This window comes from Ranitomeya imitator, chromosome 1 (assembly GCF_032444005.1).
Source record: "Ranitomeya imitator isolate aRanImi1 chromosome 1, aRanImi1.pri, whole genome shotgun sequence".
Taxonomy (NCBI): Eukaryota; Metazoa; Chordata; class Amphibia; order Anura; family Dendrobatidae; genus Ranitomeya; species Ranitomeya imitator.
This window is the reverse complement of record NC_091282.1, coordinates 829,318,108-829,335,754: the sequence shown is the minus strand read 5'-3', so window position 1 is coordinate 829,335,754 and position 17,647 is coordinate 829,318,108. Positions and strand designations below refer to the sequence as shown.

Here is a 17,647-nt window from a genome sequence, read left to right as displayed (position 1 = left end):
CATTTGCGATCTGACGAGAGCAGGCACATTCAGCTTAGAGTGGCCATTGACAGATAGTGAGCAACTCTGCGGGCCTTTTCAAGAGGAATAGAATCGTAAGGGTAAGCTTTGATGAAAAAAAAAGAAACGTCAATGGCACCAGGGATTCCCAGCCAGTCTCCCATGCTGGTACTTGCCCAGCCTCAAGCTGCTTTGCATTTGCGATCTGACGAGGGCAGGCACATTCAGCTTAGAGTGGCCATTGACAGACAGTTAGCACCTGTGCGGGTCTTTTCAAGCGGAAAAAATCGTAAGTGTAAGCTTTGATAAAAACAAAACAATGTGGGAACCGTGCCAGGGATTCCCTGCCAGTCTACCAAGCTGATACTTGCCCAGCCTCAAGCTACTTTGCATTTGTGATCTGACGAAGGCAGGAACATTGAGCTTAGTGCGGCCATTGATGGATTGTTAGCAACTCCGCAAGTTTTTTCAAGAGGAAGAGAATCGTAATACAAAGCTTTGATGAAAACTAAAAAGCATGTCAACGGTACCAGGAATTCCCAGCCAGTCTCCCATGCTGGTACTTACCCAGCCTCAAGTAGCTCAGCATTTGCGATCTGACGAGGGCAGGCCCATTCAGAATAAAGAAGTAATTGACAGATAGGTCTGTAGCACAAATTTGGGTCTTTTCAAGCGGCAAAAAATCGTAAGGGTAAGCTTTGATAAAAACAAAAAGCACGTTAACGGTACCAGGGATTCCCAGCCAGTCTCCCATGCTGGTACTTGCCCAGCCTCAAGCTGCTTTGCATTTGCGATCTGACGAGGGCAGGCACATTCAGCTTAGAGTGACCGTTGACAGATAGTTAGCACCAGTGCGGGTCTTTTCAAGCGGAAAAAAATCGTAAGGGTAAGCTTTGATAAAAACAAAAAGCACGTCAACGGTACCAGGGATTCCCAGCCAGTTTCCCATGCTGGTACTTGCCCAGCCTCAAGCTGCTTTGCATTTGCGATCTGACGAGGGCAGGCACATTCAGCTTAGAGTGACCGTTGACAGATAGTTAGCACCAGTGCGGGTCTTTTCAAGCGGAAAAAAATCGTAAGGGTAAGCTTTGATAAAAACAAAAAGCACGTCAACGGTACCAGGGATTCCCAGCCAGTCTCCCATGCTGGTACTTGCCCAGCCTCAAGCTGCTTTGCATTTGCGATCTGACGAGGGCAGGCACATTCAGCTTAGAGAGACCGTTGACAGATAGTTAGTACCAGTGCGGGTCTTTTCAAGCGGAAAAAAATCGTAAGGGTAAGCTTTGATAAAAACAAAAAGCACGTCAACGGTACCAGGATTCCCAGCCAGTCTCCCATGCTGGTACTTGCCCAGCCTCAAGCTGCTTTGCATTTGCGATCTGACGAGGGCAGGCACATTCAGCTTAGAGTGACCATTGACAGATTGTTAGCACCAGTGCGGGTCTTTTCAAGCGGAAAAAAATCGTAAGGGTAAGCTTTGATAAAAACAAAAAGCACGTCAGCGGTACCAGGGATTCCCAGCCAGTCTCCCATGCTGGTACTTGCCCAGCCTCAAGCTGCTTAGCATTTGCGATCTGACGAGAGCAGGCACATTCAGCTTAGAGTGGCCATTGACAGATAGTGAGCAACTCTGCGGGCCTTTTCAAGAGGAATAGAATCGTAAGGGTAAGCTTTGATGAAAAAAAAAGAAACGTCAATGGCACCAGGGATTCCCAGCCAGTCTCCCATGCTGGTACTTGCCCAGCCTCAAGCTGCTTTGCATTTGCGATCTGACGAGGGCAGGCACATTCAGCTTAGAGTGGCCATTGACAGACAGTTAGCACCTGTGCGGGTCTTTTCAAGCGGAAAAATCGTAAGTGTAAGCTTTGATAAAAACAAAACAATGTGGGAACCGTGCCAGGGATTCCCTGCCAGTCTACCAAGCTGATACTTGCCCAGCCTCAAGCTACTTTGCATTTGTGATCTGACGAAGGCAGGAACATTGAGCTTAGTGCGGCCATTGATGGATTGTTAGCAACTCCGCAAGTTTTTTCAAGAGGAAGAGAATCGTAATACAAAGCTTTGATGAAAACTAAAAAGCATGTCAACGATACCAGGGATTCCCAGCCAGTCTCCCATGCTGGTACTTGCCCAGCCTCAAGTAGCTCAGCATTTGCGATCTGACGAGGGCAGGCCCATTCAGCATAAAGAAGTAATTGACAGATAGGTCTGTAGCACAAATTTGGGTCTTTTCAAGCGGCAGAAAATCGTAAGGGTAAGCTTTGATAAAAACAAAAAGCACGTTAACGGTACCAGGGATTCCCAGCCAGTCTCCCATGCTGGTACTTGCCCAGCCTCAAGCTGCTTTGCATTTGCGATCTGACGAGGGCAGGCACATTCAGCTTAGAGTGACCGTTGACAGATAGTTAGCACCAGTGCGGGTCTTTTCAAGCGGAAAAAAATCGTAAGGGTAAGCTTTGATAAAAACAAAAAGCACGTCAACGGTACCAGGGATTCCCAGCCAGTCTCCCATGCTGGTACTTGCCCAGCCTCAAGCTGCTTTGCATTTGCGATCTGACGAGGGAAGGCACATTCAGCTTAGAGTGACCGTTGACAGATAGTTAGCACCAGTGCGGGTCTTTTCAAGCGGAAAAAAATCGTAAGGGTAAGCTTTGATAAAAACAAAAAGCACGTCAACGGTACCAGGGATTCCCAGCCAGTCACCCATGCTGGTACTTGCCCAGCCTCAAGCTGCTTTGCAATTGCGATCTGACGAGGGCAGGCACATTCAGCTTAGAGTGACCGTTGACAGATAGTTAGCACCAGTGCGGGTCTTTTCAAGCGGAAAAAAATCGTAAGGGTAAGCTTTGATAAAAACAAAAAGCACGTCAACGGTACCAGGGATTCCCAGCCAGTCTCCCATGCTGTTACTTGCCCAGCCTCAAGCTGCTTTGCATTTGCGATCTGAAGAGGGCAGGCACATTCAGCTTAGAGTGACCATTGACAGATCGTTAGCACCAGTGCGGGTCTTTTCAAGCGGAAAAAAATCGTAAGGGTAAGCTTTGATAAAAACAAAAAGCACGTTAGCGGTAACAGGGATTACCAGCCAGTCTCCCATGCTGGTACTTGCCCAGCCTCAAGCTGCTTAGCATTTGCGATCTGACGAGAGCAGGCACATTCAGCTTAGAGTGGCCATTGACAGATAGTGAGCAACTCTGCGGGCCTTTTCAAGAGGAATAGAATCGTAAGGGTAAGCTTTGATGAAAAAAAAAGAAACGTCAATGGCACCAGGGATTCCCAGCCAGTCTCCCATGCTGGTACTTGCCCAGCCTCAAGCTGCTTTGCATTTGCGATCTGACGAGGGCAGGCACATTCAGCTTAGAGTGGCCATTGACAGACAGTTAGCACCTGTGCGGGTCTTTTCAAGCGGAAAAAATCGTAAGTGTAAGCTTTGATAAAAACAAAACAATGTGGGAACCGTGCCAGGGATTCCCTGCCAGTCTACCAAGCTGATACTTGCCCAGCCTCAAGCTACTTTGCATTTGTGATCTGACGAAGGCAGGAACATTGAGCTTAGTGCGGCCATTGATGGATTGTTAGCAACTCCGCAAGTTTTTTCAAGAGGAAGAGAATCGTAATACAAAGCTTTGATGAAAACTAAAAAGCATGTCAACGGTACCAGGGATTCCCAGCCAGTCTCCCATGCTGGTACTTGCCCAGCCTCAAGCTGCTTTGCATTTGCGATCTGACGAGGGCAGGCACATTCAGCTTAGAGTGACCGTTGACAGATAGTTAGCACCAGTGCGGGTCTTTTCAAGCGGAAAAAAATCGTAAGGGTAAGCTTTGATAAAAACAAAAAGCACGTCAACGGTACCAGGGATTCCCAGCCAGTCTCCCATGCTGGTACTTGCCCAGCCTCAAGCTGCTTTGCATTTGCGATCTGACGAGGGCAGGCACATTCAGCTTAGAGTGACCGTTGACAGATAGTTAGCACCAGTGCGGGTCTTTTCAAGCGGAAAAAAATCGTAAGGGTAAGCTTTGATAAAAACAAAAAGCACGTCAACGGTACCAGGGATTCCCAGCCAGTCTCCCATGCTGGTACTTGCCCAGCCTCAAGCTGCTTTGCATTTGCGATCTGACGAGGGCAGGCACATTCAGCTTAGAGTGACCGTTGACAGATAGTTAGCACCAGTGCGGGTCTTTTCAAGCGGAAAAAAATCGTAAGGGTAAGCTTTGATAAAAACAAAAAGCACGTCAACGGTACCAGGGATTCCCAGCCAGTCTCCCATGCTGGTACTTGCCCAGCCTCAAGCTGCTTTGCATTTGCGATCTGACGAGGGCAGGCACATTCAGCTTAGAGTGACCATTGACAGATCATTAGCACCAGTGCGGGTCTTTTCAAGCGGAAAAAAATCGTAAGGGTAAGCTTTGATAAAAACAAAAAGCACGTCAGCGGTACCAGGGATTCCCAGCCAGTCTCCCATGCTGGTACTTGCCCAGCCTCAAGCTGCTTAGCATTAGCCATCTGAAGAGGGCAGGCACATTCAGCTTAGAGTGACCGTTGACAGATAGTTAGCACCAGTGCGGGTCTTTTCAAGCGGAAAAAAATCGTAAGGGTAAGCTTTGATAAAAACAAAAAGCACGTCAACGGTACCAGGGATTCCCAGCCAGTCTCCCATGCTGGTACTTGCCCAGCCTCAAGCTGCTTAGCATTTGCGATCTGACGAGAGCAGGCACATTCAGCTTAGAGTGGCCATTGACAGATAGTGAGCAACTCTGCGGGCCTTTTCAAGAGGAATAGAATCGTAAGGGTAAGCTTTGATGAAAAAAAAGGAACCGTCAATGGCACCAGGGATTCCCAGCCAGTCTCCCATGCTGGTACTTGCCCAGCCTCAAGCTGCTTTGCATTTGCGATCTGACGAGGGGCAGGCACATTCAGCTTAGAGTGGCCATTGACAGACAGTTAGCACCTGTGCGGGTCTTTTCAAGCGGAAAAAATCGTAAGTGTAAGCTTTGATAAAAACAAAACAATGTAGGAACCGTGCCAGGGATTCCCTGCCAGTCTACCAAGCTGATACTTGCCCAGCCTCAAGCTACTTTGCATTTGTGATCTGACGAAGGCAGGAACATTGAGCTTAGTGCGGCCATTGATGGATTGTTAGCAACTCCGCAAGTTTTTTCAAGAGGAAGAGAATCGTAATACAAAGCTTTGATGAAAACTAAAAAGCATGTCAACGGTACCAGGGATTCCCAGCCAGTCTCCCATGCTGGTACTTGCCCAGCCTCAAGCTGCTTTGCATTTGCGATCTGACGAGGGCAGGCACATTCAGCTTAGAGTGACCGTTGACAGATAGTTAGCACCAGTGCGGGTCTTTTCAAGCGGAAAAAAATCGTAAGGGTAAGCTTTGATAAAAACAAAAAGCACGTCAACGGTACCAGGGATTCCCAGCCAGTCTCCCATGCTGGTACTTGCCCAGCCTCAAGCTGCTTTGCATTTGCGATCTGACGAGGGCAGGCACATTCAGCTTAGAGTGACCGTTGACAGATAGTTAGCACCAGTGCGGGTCTTTTCAAGCGGAAAAAAATCGTAAGGGTAAGCTTTGATAAAAACAAAAAGCACGTCAACGGTACCAGGGATTCCCAGCCAGTCTCCCATGCTGGTACTTGCCCAGCCTCAAGCTGCTTTGCATTTGCGATCTGAAGAGGGCAGGCACATTCAGCTTAGAGTGACCGTTGACAGATAGTTAGCACCAGTGCGGGTCTTTTCAAGCGGAAAAAAATCGTAAGGGTAAGCTTTGATAAAAACAAAAAGCACGTCAACGGTACCAGGGATTCCCAGCCAGTCTCCCATGCTGGTACTTGCCCAGCCTCAAGCTGCTTAGCATTTGCGATCTGACGAGAGCAGGCACATTCAGCTTAGAGTGGCCACTGACAGATAGTGAACAACTCTGCGGGCCTTTTCAAGAGGAATAGAATCGTAAGGGTAAGCTTTGATGAAAAAAAAAGAAACGTCAATGGCACCAGGGATTCCCAGCCAGTCTCCCATGCTGGTACTTGCCCAGCCTCAAGCTGCTTTGCATTTGCGATCTGACGAGGGCAGGCACATTCAGCTTAGAGTGGCCATTGACAGACAGTTAGCACCTGTGCGGGTCTTTTCAAGCGGAAAAAATCGTAAGTGTAAGCTTTGATAAAAACAAAACAATGTGGGAACCGTGCCAGGGATTCCCTGCCAGTCTACCAAGCTGATACTTGCCCAGCCTCAAGCTACTTTGCATTTGTGATCTGACGAAGGCAGGAACATTGAGCTTAGTGCGGCCATTGATGGATTGTTAGCAACTCCGCAAGTTTTTTCAAGAGGAAGAGAATCGTAATACAAAGCTTTGATGAAAACTAAAAAGCATGTCAACGGTACCAGGAATTCCCAGCCAGTCTCCCATGCTGGTACTTGCCCAGCCTCAAGTAGCTCAGCATTTGCGATCTGACGAGGGCAGGCCCATTCAGCATAAAGAAGTAATTGACAGATAGGTCTGTAGCACAAATTTGGGTCTTTTCAAGCGGCAAAAAATCGTAAGGGTAAGCTTTGATAAAAACAAAAAGCACGTTAACGGTACCAGGGATTCCCAGCCAGTCTCCCATGCTGGTACTTGCCCAGCCTCAAGCTGCTTTGCATTTGCGATCTGACGAGGGCAGGCACATTCAGCTTAGAGTGACCGTTGACAGATAGTTAGCACCAGTGCGGGTCTTTTCAAGCGGAAAAAAATCGTAAGGGTAAGCTTTGATAAAAACAAAAAGCACGTCAACGGTACCAGGGATTCCCAGCCAGTCTCCCATGCTGGTACTTGCCCAGCCTCAAGCTGCTTTGCATTTGCGATCTGACGAGGGCAGGCACATTCAGCTTAGAGTGACCGTTGACAGATAGTTAGCACCAGTGCGGGTCTTTTCAAGCGGAAAAAAATCGTAAGGGTAAGCTTTGATAAAAACAAAAAGCACGTCAACGGTACCAGGGATTCCCAGCCAGTCTCCCATGCTGGTACTTGCCCAGCCTCAAGCTGCTTTGCAATTGCGATCTGACGAGGGCAGGCACATTCAGCTTAGAGTGACCGTTGACAGATAGTTAGCACCAGTGCGGGTCTTTTCAAGCGGAAAAAAATCGTAAGGGTAAGCTTTGATAAAAACAAAAAGCACGTCAACGGTACCAGGGATTCCCAGCCAGTCTCCCATGCTGGTACTTGCCCAGCCTCAAGCTGCTTTGCATTTGCGATCTGACGAGGGCAGGCACATTCAGCTTAGAGTGACCATTGACAGATCGTTAGCACCAGTGCGGGTCTTTTCAAGCGGAAAAAAATCGTAAGGGTAAGCTTTGATAAAAACAAAAAGCACGTTAGCGGTACCAGGGATTCCCAGCCAGTCTCCCATGCTGGTACTTGCCCAGCCTCAAGCTGCTTAGCATTTGCGATCTGACGAGAGCAGGCACATTCAGCTTAGAGTGGCCATTGACAGATAGTGAGCAACTCTGCGGGCCTTTTCAAGAGGAATAGAATCGTAAGGGTAAGCTTTGATGAAAAAAAAAGAAACGTCAATGGCACCAGGGATTCCCAGCCAGTCTCCCATGCTGGTACTTGCCCAGCCTCAAGCTGCTTTGCATTTGCGATCTGACGAGGGCAGGCACATTCAGCTTAGAGTGGCCATTGACAGACAGTTAGCACCTGTGCGGGTCTTTTCAAGCGGAAAAAATCGTAAGTGTAAGCTTTGATAAAAACAAAACAATGTGGGAACCGTGCCAGGGATTCCCTGCCAGTCTACCAAGCTGATACTTGCCCAGCCTCAAGCTACTTTGCATTTGTGATCTGACGAAGGCAGGAACATTGAGCTTAGTGCGGCCATTGATGGATTGTTAGCAACTCCGCAAGTTTTTTCAAGAGGAAGAGAATCGTAATACAAAGCTTTGATGAAAACTAAAAAGCATGTCAACGGTACCAGGAATTCCCAGCCAGTCTCCCATGCTGGTACTTGCCCAGCCTCAAGTAGCTCAGCATTTGCGATCTGACGAGGGCAGGCCCATTCAGCATAAAGAAGTAATTGACAGATAGGTCTGTAGCACAAATTTGGGTCTTTTCAAGCGGCAAAAAATCGTAAGGGTAAGCTTTGATAAAAACAAAAAGCACGTTAACGGTACCAGGGATTCCCAGCCAGTCTCCCATGCTGGTACTTGCCCAGCCTCAAGTTGCTTTGCATTTGCGATCTGACGAGGGTAGGCACATTCAGCTTAGAGTGACCGTTGACAGATAGTTAGCACCAGTGCGGGTCTTTTCAAGCGGAAAAAAATCGTAAGGGTAAGCTTTGATAAAAACAAAAAGCACGTCAACGGTACCAGGGATTCCCAGCCAGTCTCCCATGCTGGTACTTGCCCAGCCTCAAGCTGCTTTGCATTTGCGATCTGACGAGGGCAGGCACATTCAGCTTAGAGTGACCGTTGACAGAAAGTTAGCACCAGTGCGGGTCTTTTCAAGCGGAAAAAAATCGTAAGGGTAAGCTTTGATAAAAACAAAAAGCACGTCAACGGTACCAGGGATTCCCAGCCAGTCTCCCATGCTGGTACTTGCCCAGCCTCAAGCTGCTTTGCATTTGCGATCTGACGAGGGCAGGCACATTCAGCTTAGAGTGACCGTTGACAGATAGTTAGCACCAGTGCGGGTCTTTTCAAGCGGAAAAAAATCGTAAGGGTAAGCTTTGATAAAAACAAAAGCACGTCAACGGTACCAGGGATTCCCAGCCAGTCTCCCATGCTGGTACTTGCCCAGCCTCAAGCTGCTTTGCATTTGCGATCTGAAGAGGGCAGGCACATTCAGCTTAGAGTGACCATTGACAGATCGTTAGCACCAGTGCGGGTCTTTTCAAGCGGAAAAAAATCGTAAGGGTAAGCTTTGATAAAAACAAAAAGCACGTCAGCGGTACCAGGGATTCCCAGCCAGTCTCCCATGCTGGTACTTGCCCAGCCTCAAGCTGCTTAGCATTTGCGATCTGACGAGAGCAGGCACATTCAGCTTAGAGTGGCCATTGACAGATAGTGAGCAACTCTGCGGGCCTTTTCAAGAGGAATAGAATCGTAAGAGTAAGCTTTGATGAAAAAAAAAGAAACGTCAATGGCACCAGGGATTCCCAGCCAGTCTCCCATGCTGGTACTTGCCCAGCCTCAAGCTGCTTTGCATTTGCGATCTGACGAGGGCAGGCACATTCAGCTTAGAGTGGCCATTGACAGACAGTTAGCACCTGTGCGGGTCTTTTCAAGCGGAAAAAATCGTAAGTGTAAGCTTTGATAAAAACAAAACAATGTGGGAACCGTGCCAGGGATTCCCTGCCAGTCTACCAAGCTGATACTTGCCCAGCCTCAAGCTACTTTGCATTTGTGATCTGACGAAGGCAGGAACATTGAGCTTAGTGCGGCCATTGATGGATTGTTAGCAACTCCGCAAGTTTTTTCAAGAGGAAGAGAATCGTAATACAAAGCTTTGATGAAAACTAAAAAGCATGTCAACGGTACCAGGAATTCCCAGCCAGTCTCCCATGCTGGTACTTGCCCAGCCTCAAGTAGCTCAGCATTTGCGATCTGACGAGGGCAGGCCCATTCAGCATAAAGAAGTAATTGACAGATAGGTCTGTAGCACAAATTTGGGTCTTTTCAAGCGGCAAAAAATCGTAAGGGTAAGCTTTGATAAAAACAAAAAGCACGTTAACGGTACCAGGGATTCCCAGCCAGTCTCCCATGCTGGTAAATGCCCAGCCTCAAGCTGCTTTGCGATCTGACGAGGGCAGGCACATTCAGCTTAGAGTGACCGTTGACAGATAGTTAGCACCAGTGCGGGTCTTTTCAAGCGGAAAAAAATCGTAAGGGTAAGCTTTGATAAAAACAAAAAGCACGTCAACGGTACCAGGGATTCCCAGCCAGTCTCCGATGCTGGTACTTGCCCAGCCTCAAGCTGCTTTGCATTTGCGATCTGACGAGGGCAGGCACATTCAGCTTAGAGTGACCGTTGACAGATAGTTAGCACCAGTGCGGGTCTTTTCAAGCGGAAAAAAATCGTAAGGGTAAGCTTTGATAAAAACAAAAAGCACGTCAACGGTACCAGGGATTCCCAGCCAGTCTCCCATGCTGGTACTTGCCCAGCCTCAAGCTGCTTAGCATTTGCGATCTGACAAGAGCAGGCACATTCAGCTTAGAGTGGCCATTGACAGATAGTGAGCAACTCTGCGGGCCTTTTCAAGAGGAATAGAATCGTAAGGGTAAGCTTTGATGAAAAAAAAAGAAACGTCAATGGCACCAGGGATTCCCAGCCAGTCTCCCATGCTGGTACTTGCCCAGCCTCAAGCTGCTTTGCATTTGCGATCTGACGAGGGCAGGCACATTCAGCTTAGAGTGGCCATTGACAGACAGTTAGCACCTGTGCGGGTCTTTTCAAGCGGAAAAAATCGTAAGTGTAAGCTTTGATAAAAACAAAACAATGTGGGAACCGTGCCAGGGATTCCCTGCCAGTCTACCAAGCTGATACTTGCCCAGCCTCAAGCTACTTTGCATTTGTGATCTGACGAAGGCAGGAACATTGAGCTTAGTGCGGCCATTGATGGATTGTTAGCAACTCCGCAAGTTTTTTCAAGAGGAAGAGAATCGTAATACAAAGCTTTGATGAAAACTAAAAAGCATGTCAACGGTACCAGGAATTCCCAGCCAGTCTCCCATGCTGGTACTTGCCCAGCCTCAAGTAGCTCAGCATTTGCGATCTGACGAGGGCAGGCCCATTCAGCATAAAGAAGTAATTGACAGATAGGTCTGTAGCACAAATTTGGGTCTTTTCAAGCGGCAAAAAATCGTAAGGGTAAGCTTTGATAAAAACAAAAAGCACGTTAACGGTACCAGGGATTCCCAGCCAGTCTCCCATGCTGGTAAATGCCCAGCCTCAAGCTGCTTTGCGATCTGACGAGGGCAGGCACATTCAGCTTAGAGTGACCGTTGACAGATAGTTAGCACCAGTGCGGGTCTTTTCAAGCGGAAAAAAATCGTAAGGGTAAGCTTTGATAAAAACAAAAAGCACGTCAACGGTACCAGGGATTCCCAGCCAGTCTCCGATGCTGGTACTTGCCCAGCCTCAAGCTGCTTTGCATTTGCGATCTGACGAGGGCAGGCACATTCAGCTTAGAGTGACCGTTGACAGATAGTTAGCACCAGTGCGGGTCTTTTCAAGCGGAAAAAAATCGTAAGGGTAAGCTTTGATAAAAACAAAAAGCACGTCAACGGTACCAGGGATTCCCAGCCAGTCTCCCATGCTGGTACTTGCCCAGCCTTAAGCTGCTTTGCATTTGCGATCTGACGAGGGTAGGCACATTCAGCTTAGAGTGACCGTTGACAGATAGTTAGCACCAGTGCGGGTCTTTTCAAGCGGAAAAAAATCGTAAGGGTAAGCTTTGATAAAAACAAAAAGCACGTCAACGGTACCAGGGATTCCCAGCCAGTCTCCCATGCTGGTACTTGCCCAGCCTCAAGCTACTTTGCATTTGCGATCTGATGAGGGCAGGCACATTCAGCTTAGAGTGACCATTGACAGATCGTTAGCACCAGTGCGGGTCTTTTCAAGCGGAAAAAAATCGTAAGGGTAAGCTTTGATAAAAACAAAAAGCACGTCAGCGGTACCAGGGATTCCCAGCCAGTCTCCCATGCTGGTACTTGCCCAGCCTCAAGCTGCTTAGCATTTGCGATCTGACGAGAGCAGGCACATTCAGCTTAGAGTGGCCATTGACAGATAGTGAGCAACTCTGCGGGCCTTTTCAAGAGGAATAGAATCGTAAGGGTAAGCTTTGATGAAAAAAAAAGAAACGTCAATGGCACCAGGGATTCCCAGCCAGTCTCCCATGCTTGTACTTGCCCAGCCTCAAGCTGCTTTGCATTTGCGATCTGACGAGGGCAGGCACATTCAGCTTAGAGTGGCCATTGACAGATAGTTAGCACCTGTGCGGGTCTTTTCAAGCGGAAAAAATCGTAAGTGTAAGCTTTGATAAAAACAAAACAATGTGGGAACCGTGCCAGGGATTCCCTGCCAGTCTACCAAGCTGATACTTGCCCAGCCTCAAGCTACTTTGCATTTGTGATCTGACGAAGGCAGGAACATTGAGCTTAGTGGGGCCATTGATGGATTGTTAGCAACTCCGCAAGTTTTTTCAAGAGGAAGAGAATCGTAATACAAAGCTTTGATGAAAACTAAAAAGCATGTCAACGGTACCAGGGATTCCCAGCCAGTCTCCCATGCTGGTACTTGCCCAGCCTCAAGCTGCTTTGCATTTGCGATCTGACGAGGGCAGGCACATTCAGCTTAGAGTGACCGTTGACAGATAGTTAGCACCAGTGCGGGTCTTTTCAAGCGGAAAAAAATCGTAAGGGTAAGCTTTGATAAAAACAAAAAGCACGTCAACGGTACCATGGATTCCCAGCCAGTCTCCCATGCTGGTACTTGCCCAGCCTCAAGCTGCTTTGCATTTGCGATCTGACGAGTGCAGGCACATTCAGCTTAGAGTGACCGTTGACAGATAGTTAGCACCAGTGCGGGTCTTTTCAAGCGGAAAAAAATCGTAAGGGTAAGCTTTGATAAAAACAAAAAGCACGTCAACGGTACCAGGGATTCCCAGCCAGTCTCCCATGCTGGTACTTGCCCAGCCTCAAGCTGCTTTGCATTTGCGATCTGACGAGGGCAGGCACATTCAGCTTAGAGTGACCGTTGACAGATAGTTAGCACCAGTGCGGGTCTTTTCAAGCGGAAAAAAATCGTAAGGGTAAGCTTTGATAAAAACAAAAAGCACGTCAACGGTACCAGGGATTCCCAGCCAGTCTCCCATGCTGGTACTTGCCCAGCCTCAAGCTGCTTTGCATTTGCGATCTGACGAGGGCAGGCACCTTCAGCTTAGAGTGACCGTTGACAGATAGTTAGCACCAGTGCGGGTCTTTTCAAGCGGAAAAAAATCGTAAGGGTAAGCTTTGATAAAAACAAAAAGCACGTCAACGGTACCAGGGATTCCCAGCCAGTCTCCCATGCTGGTACTTGCCCAGCCTCAAGCTGCTTTGCATTTGCGATCTGACGAGGGCAGGCACATTCAGCTTAGAGTGACCGTTGACAGATAGTTAGCACCAGTGCGGGTCTTTTCAAGCGGAAAAAAATCGTAAGGGTAAGCTTTGATAAAAACAAAAAGCACGTCAACGGTACCAGGGATTCCCAGCCAGTCTCCCATGCTGGTACTTGCCCAGCCTCAAGCTGCTTTGCATTTGCGATCTGACGAGGGCAGGCACATTCAGCTTAGAGTGACCGTTGACAGATAGTTAGCACCAGTGCGGGTCTTTTCAAGCGGAAAAAAATCGTAAGGGTAAGCTTTGATAAAAACAAAAAGCACGTCAACGGTACCAGGGATTCCCAGCCAGTCTCCCATGCTGGTACTTGCCCAGCCTCAAGCTGCTTTGCATTTGCGATCTGATGAGGGCAGGCACATTCAGCTTAGAGTGACCATTGACAGATCGTTAGCACCAGTGCGGGTCTTTTCAAGCGGAAAAAAATCGTAAGGGTAAGCTTTGATAAAAACAAAAAGCACGTCAGCGGTACCAGGGATTCCCAGCCAGTCTCCCATGCTGGTACTTGCCCAGCCTCAAGCTGCTTAGCATTTGCGATCTGACGAGAGCAGGCACATTCAGCTTAGAGTGGCCATTGACAGATAGTGAGCAACTCTGCGGGCCTTTTCAAGAGGAATAGAATCGTAAGGGTAAGCTTTGATGGAAAAAAAAGAAACGTCAATGGCACCAGGGATTCCCAGCCAGTCTCCCATGCTGGTACTTGCCCAGCCTCAAGCTGCTTTGCATTTGCGATCTGACGAGGGCAGGCACATTCAGCTTAGAGTGGCCATTGACAGACAGTTAGCACCTGTGCGGGTCTTTTCAAGCGGAAAAAATCGTAAGTGTAAGCTTTGATAAAAACAAAACAATGTGGGAACCGTGCCAGGGATTCCCTGCCAGTCTACCAAGCTGATACTTGCCCAGCCTCAAGCTACTTTGCATTTGTGATCTGACGAAGGCAGGAACATTGAGCTTAGTGCGGCCATTGATGGATTGTTAGCAACTCCGCAAGTTTTTTCAAGAGGAAGAGAATCGTAATACAAAGCTTTGATGAAAACTAAAAAGCATGTCAACGGTACCAGGGATTCCCAGCCAGTCTCCCATGCTGGTACTTGCCCAGCCTCAAGCTGCTTTGCATTTGCGATCTGACGAGGGCAGGCACATTCAGCTTAGAGTGACCGTTGACAGATAGTTAGCACCAGTGCGGGTCTTTTCAAGCGGAAAAAAATCGTAAGGGTAAGCTTTGATAAAAACAAAAAGCACGTCAACGGTACCAGGGATTCCCAGCCAGTCTCCCATGCTGGTACTTGCCCAGCCTCAAGCTGCTTTGCATTCTGACGAGGGCAGGCACATTCAGCTTAGAGTGACCGTTGACAGATAGTTAGCACCAGTGCGGGTCTTTTCAAGCGGAAAAAAATCGTAAGGGTAAGCTTTGATAAAAACAAAAAGCACGTCAACGGTACCAGGGATTCCCAGCCAGTCTCCCATGCTGATACTTGCCCAGCCTCAAGCTGCTTTGCATTTGCGATCTGAAGAGGGCAGGCACATTCAGCTTAGAGTGACCGTTGACAGATAGTTAGCACCAGTGCGGGTCTTTTCAAGCGGAAAAAAATCGTAAGGGTAAGCTTTGATAAAAACAAAAAGCACGTCAACGGTACCAGGGATTCCCAGCCATTCTCCCATGCTGGTACTTGCCCAGCCTCAAGCTGCTTAGCATTTGCGATCTGACGAGAGCAGGCACATTTAGCTTAGAGTGGCCATTGACAGATAGTGAGCAACTCTGCGGGCCTTTTCAAGAGGAATAGAATCGTAAGGGTAAGCTTTGATGAAAAAAAAAGAAACGTCAATGGCACCAGGGATTCCCAGCCAGTCTCCCATGCTGGTACTTGCCCAGCCTCAAGCTGCTTTGCATTTGCGATCTGACGAGGGCAGGCACATTCAGCTTAGAGTGGCCATTGACAGACAGTTAGCACCTGTGCGGGTCTTTTCAAGCGGAAAAAATCGTAAGTGTAAGCTTTGATAAAAACAAAACAATGTGGGAACCGTGCCAGGGATTCCCTGCCAGTCTACCAAGCTGATACTTGCCCAGCCTCAAGCTACTTTGCATTTGTGATCTGACGAAGGCAGGAACATTGAGCTTAGTGCGGCCATTGATGGATTGTTAGCAACTCCGCAAGTTTTTTCAAGAGGAAGAGAATCGTAATACAAAGCTTTGATGAAAACTAAAAAGCATGTCAACGGTACCAGGAATTCCCAGCCAGTCTCCCATGCTGGTACTTGCCCAGCCTCAAGTAGCTCAGCATTTGCGATCTGACGAGGGCAGGCCCATTCAGCATAAAAAAGTAATTGACAGATAGGTCTGTAGCACAAATTTGGGTCTTTTCAAGCGGCAAAAAATCGTAAGGGTAAGCTTTGATAAAAACAAAAAGCACGTTAACGGTACCAGGGATTCCCAGCCAGTCTCCCATGCTGGTACTTGCCCAGCCTCAAGCTGCTTTGCATTCTGACGAGGGCAGGCACATTCAGCTTAGAGTGACCGTTGACAGATAGTTAGCACCAGTGCGGGTCTTTTCAAGCGGAAAAAAATCGTAAGGGTAAGCTTTGATAAAAACAAAAAGCACGTCAACGGTACCAGGGATTCCCAGCCAGTCTCCCATGCTGGTACTTGCCCAGCCTCAAGCTGCTTTGCATTTGCGATCTGACGAGGGCAGGCACATTCAGCTTAGAGTGACCGTTGACAGATAGTTAGCACCAGTGCGGGTCTTTTCAAGCGGAAAAAAATCGTAAGGGTAAGCTTTGATAAAAACAAAAAGCACGTCAACGGTACCAGGGATTCCCAGCCAGTCTCCCATGCTGGTACTTGCCCAGCCTCAAGCTGCTTTGCATTTGCGATCTGACGAGGGCAGGCACATTCAGCTTAGAGTGACCATTGACAGATAGTTAGCACCAGTGCGGGTCTTTTCAAGCGGAAAAAAATCGTAAGGGTAAGCTTTGATAAAAACAAAAAGCACGTCAACGGTACCAGGGATTCCCAGCCAGTCTCCCATGCTGGTACTTGCCCAGCCTCAAGCTGCTTTGCATTTGCGATCTGACGAGGGCAGGCACATTCAGCTTAGAGTGACCATTGACAGATCGTTAGCACCAGTGCGGGTCTTTTCAAGCGGAAAAAAATCGTAAGGGTAAGCTTTGATAAAAACAAAAAGCACGTCAGCGGTACCAGGGATTCCCAGCCAGTCTCCCATGCTGGTACTTGCCCAGCCTCAAGCTCCTTAGCATTTGCGATCTGACGAGAGCAGGCACATTCAGCTTAGAGTGGCCATTGACAGATAGTGAGCAACTCTGCGGGCCTTTTCAAGAGGAATAGAATCGTAAGGGTAAGCTTTGATGAAAAAAAAAGAAACGTCAATGGCACCAGGGATTCCCAGCCAGTCTCCCATGCTGGTACTTGCCCAGCCTCAAGCTGCTTTGCATTTGCGATCTGACGAGGGCAGGCACATTCAGCTTAGAGTGGCCATTGACAGACAGTTAGCACCTGTGCGGGTCTTTTCAAGCGGAAAAAATCGTAAGTGTAAGCTTTGATAAAAACAAAACAATGTGGGAACCGTGCCAGGGATTCCCTGCCAGTCTACCAAGCTGATACTTGCCCAGCCTCAAGCTACTTTGCATTTGTGATCTGACGAAGGCAGGAACATTGAGCTTAGTGCGGCCATTGATGGATTGTTAGCAACTCCGCAAGTTTTTTCAAGAGGAAGAGAATCGTAATACAAAGCTTTGATGAAAACTAAAAAGCATGTCAACGGTACCAGGGATTCCCAGCCAGTCTCCCATGCTGGTACTTGCCCAGCCTCAAGCTGCTTTGCATTTGCGATCTGACGAGGGCAGGCACATTCAGCTTAGAGTGACCGTTGACAGATAGTTAGCACCAGTGCGGGTCTTTTCAAGCGGAAAAAAATCGTAAGGGTAAGCTTTGATAAAAACAAAAAGCACGTCAACGGTACCAGGGATTCCCAGCCAGTCTCCCATGCTGGTACTTGCCCAGCCTCAAGCTGCTTTGCATTTGCGATCTGACGAGGGCAGGCACATTCAGCTTAGAGTGACCGTTGACAGATAGTTAGCACCAGTGCGGGTCTTTTCAAGCGGAAAAAAATCGTAAGGGTAAGCTTTGATAAAAACAAAAAGCACGTCAACGGTACCAGGGATTCCCAGCCAGTCTCCCATGCTGGTACTTGCCCAGCCTCAAGCTGCTTTGCATTTGCGATCTGACGAGGGCAGGCACATTCAGCTTAGAGTGACCATTGACAGATCGTTAGCACCAGTGCGGGTCTTTTCAAGCGGAAAAAAATCGTAAGGGTAAGCTTTGATAAAAACAAAAAGCACGTCAGCGGTACCAGGGATTCCCAGCCAGTCTCCCATGCTGGTACTTGCCCAGCCTCAAGCTGCTTAGCATTTGCGATCTGACGAGAGCAGGCACATTCAGCTTAGAGTGGCCATTGACAGATAGTGAGCAACTCTGCGGGCCTTTTCAAG

The 17,647-nt window shown here is 48.2% G+C and overlaps 3 pseudogenes; all 3 read right to left on the bottom strand.

The window, feature by feature from the left end:
- Nucleotides 1-12,236: 12,236 nt before the first annotated feature.
- Nucleotides 12,237-12,355, bottom strand: LOC138659807 (5S ribosomal RNA; annotated as a pseudogene).
- Nucleotides 12,356-14,187: 1,832 nt separating this feature from the next.
- Nucleotides 14,188-14,306, bottom strand: LOC138659806 (5S ribosomal RNA; annotated as a pseudogene).
- Nucleotides 14,307-16,911: 2,605 nt separating this feature from the next.
- LOC138659805 (5S ribosomal RNA) lies at nt 16,912-17,030 on the bottom strand (annotated as a pseudogene).
- Between the last annotated feature and the right edge of the window lie 617 nt (nt 17,031-17,647).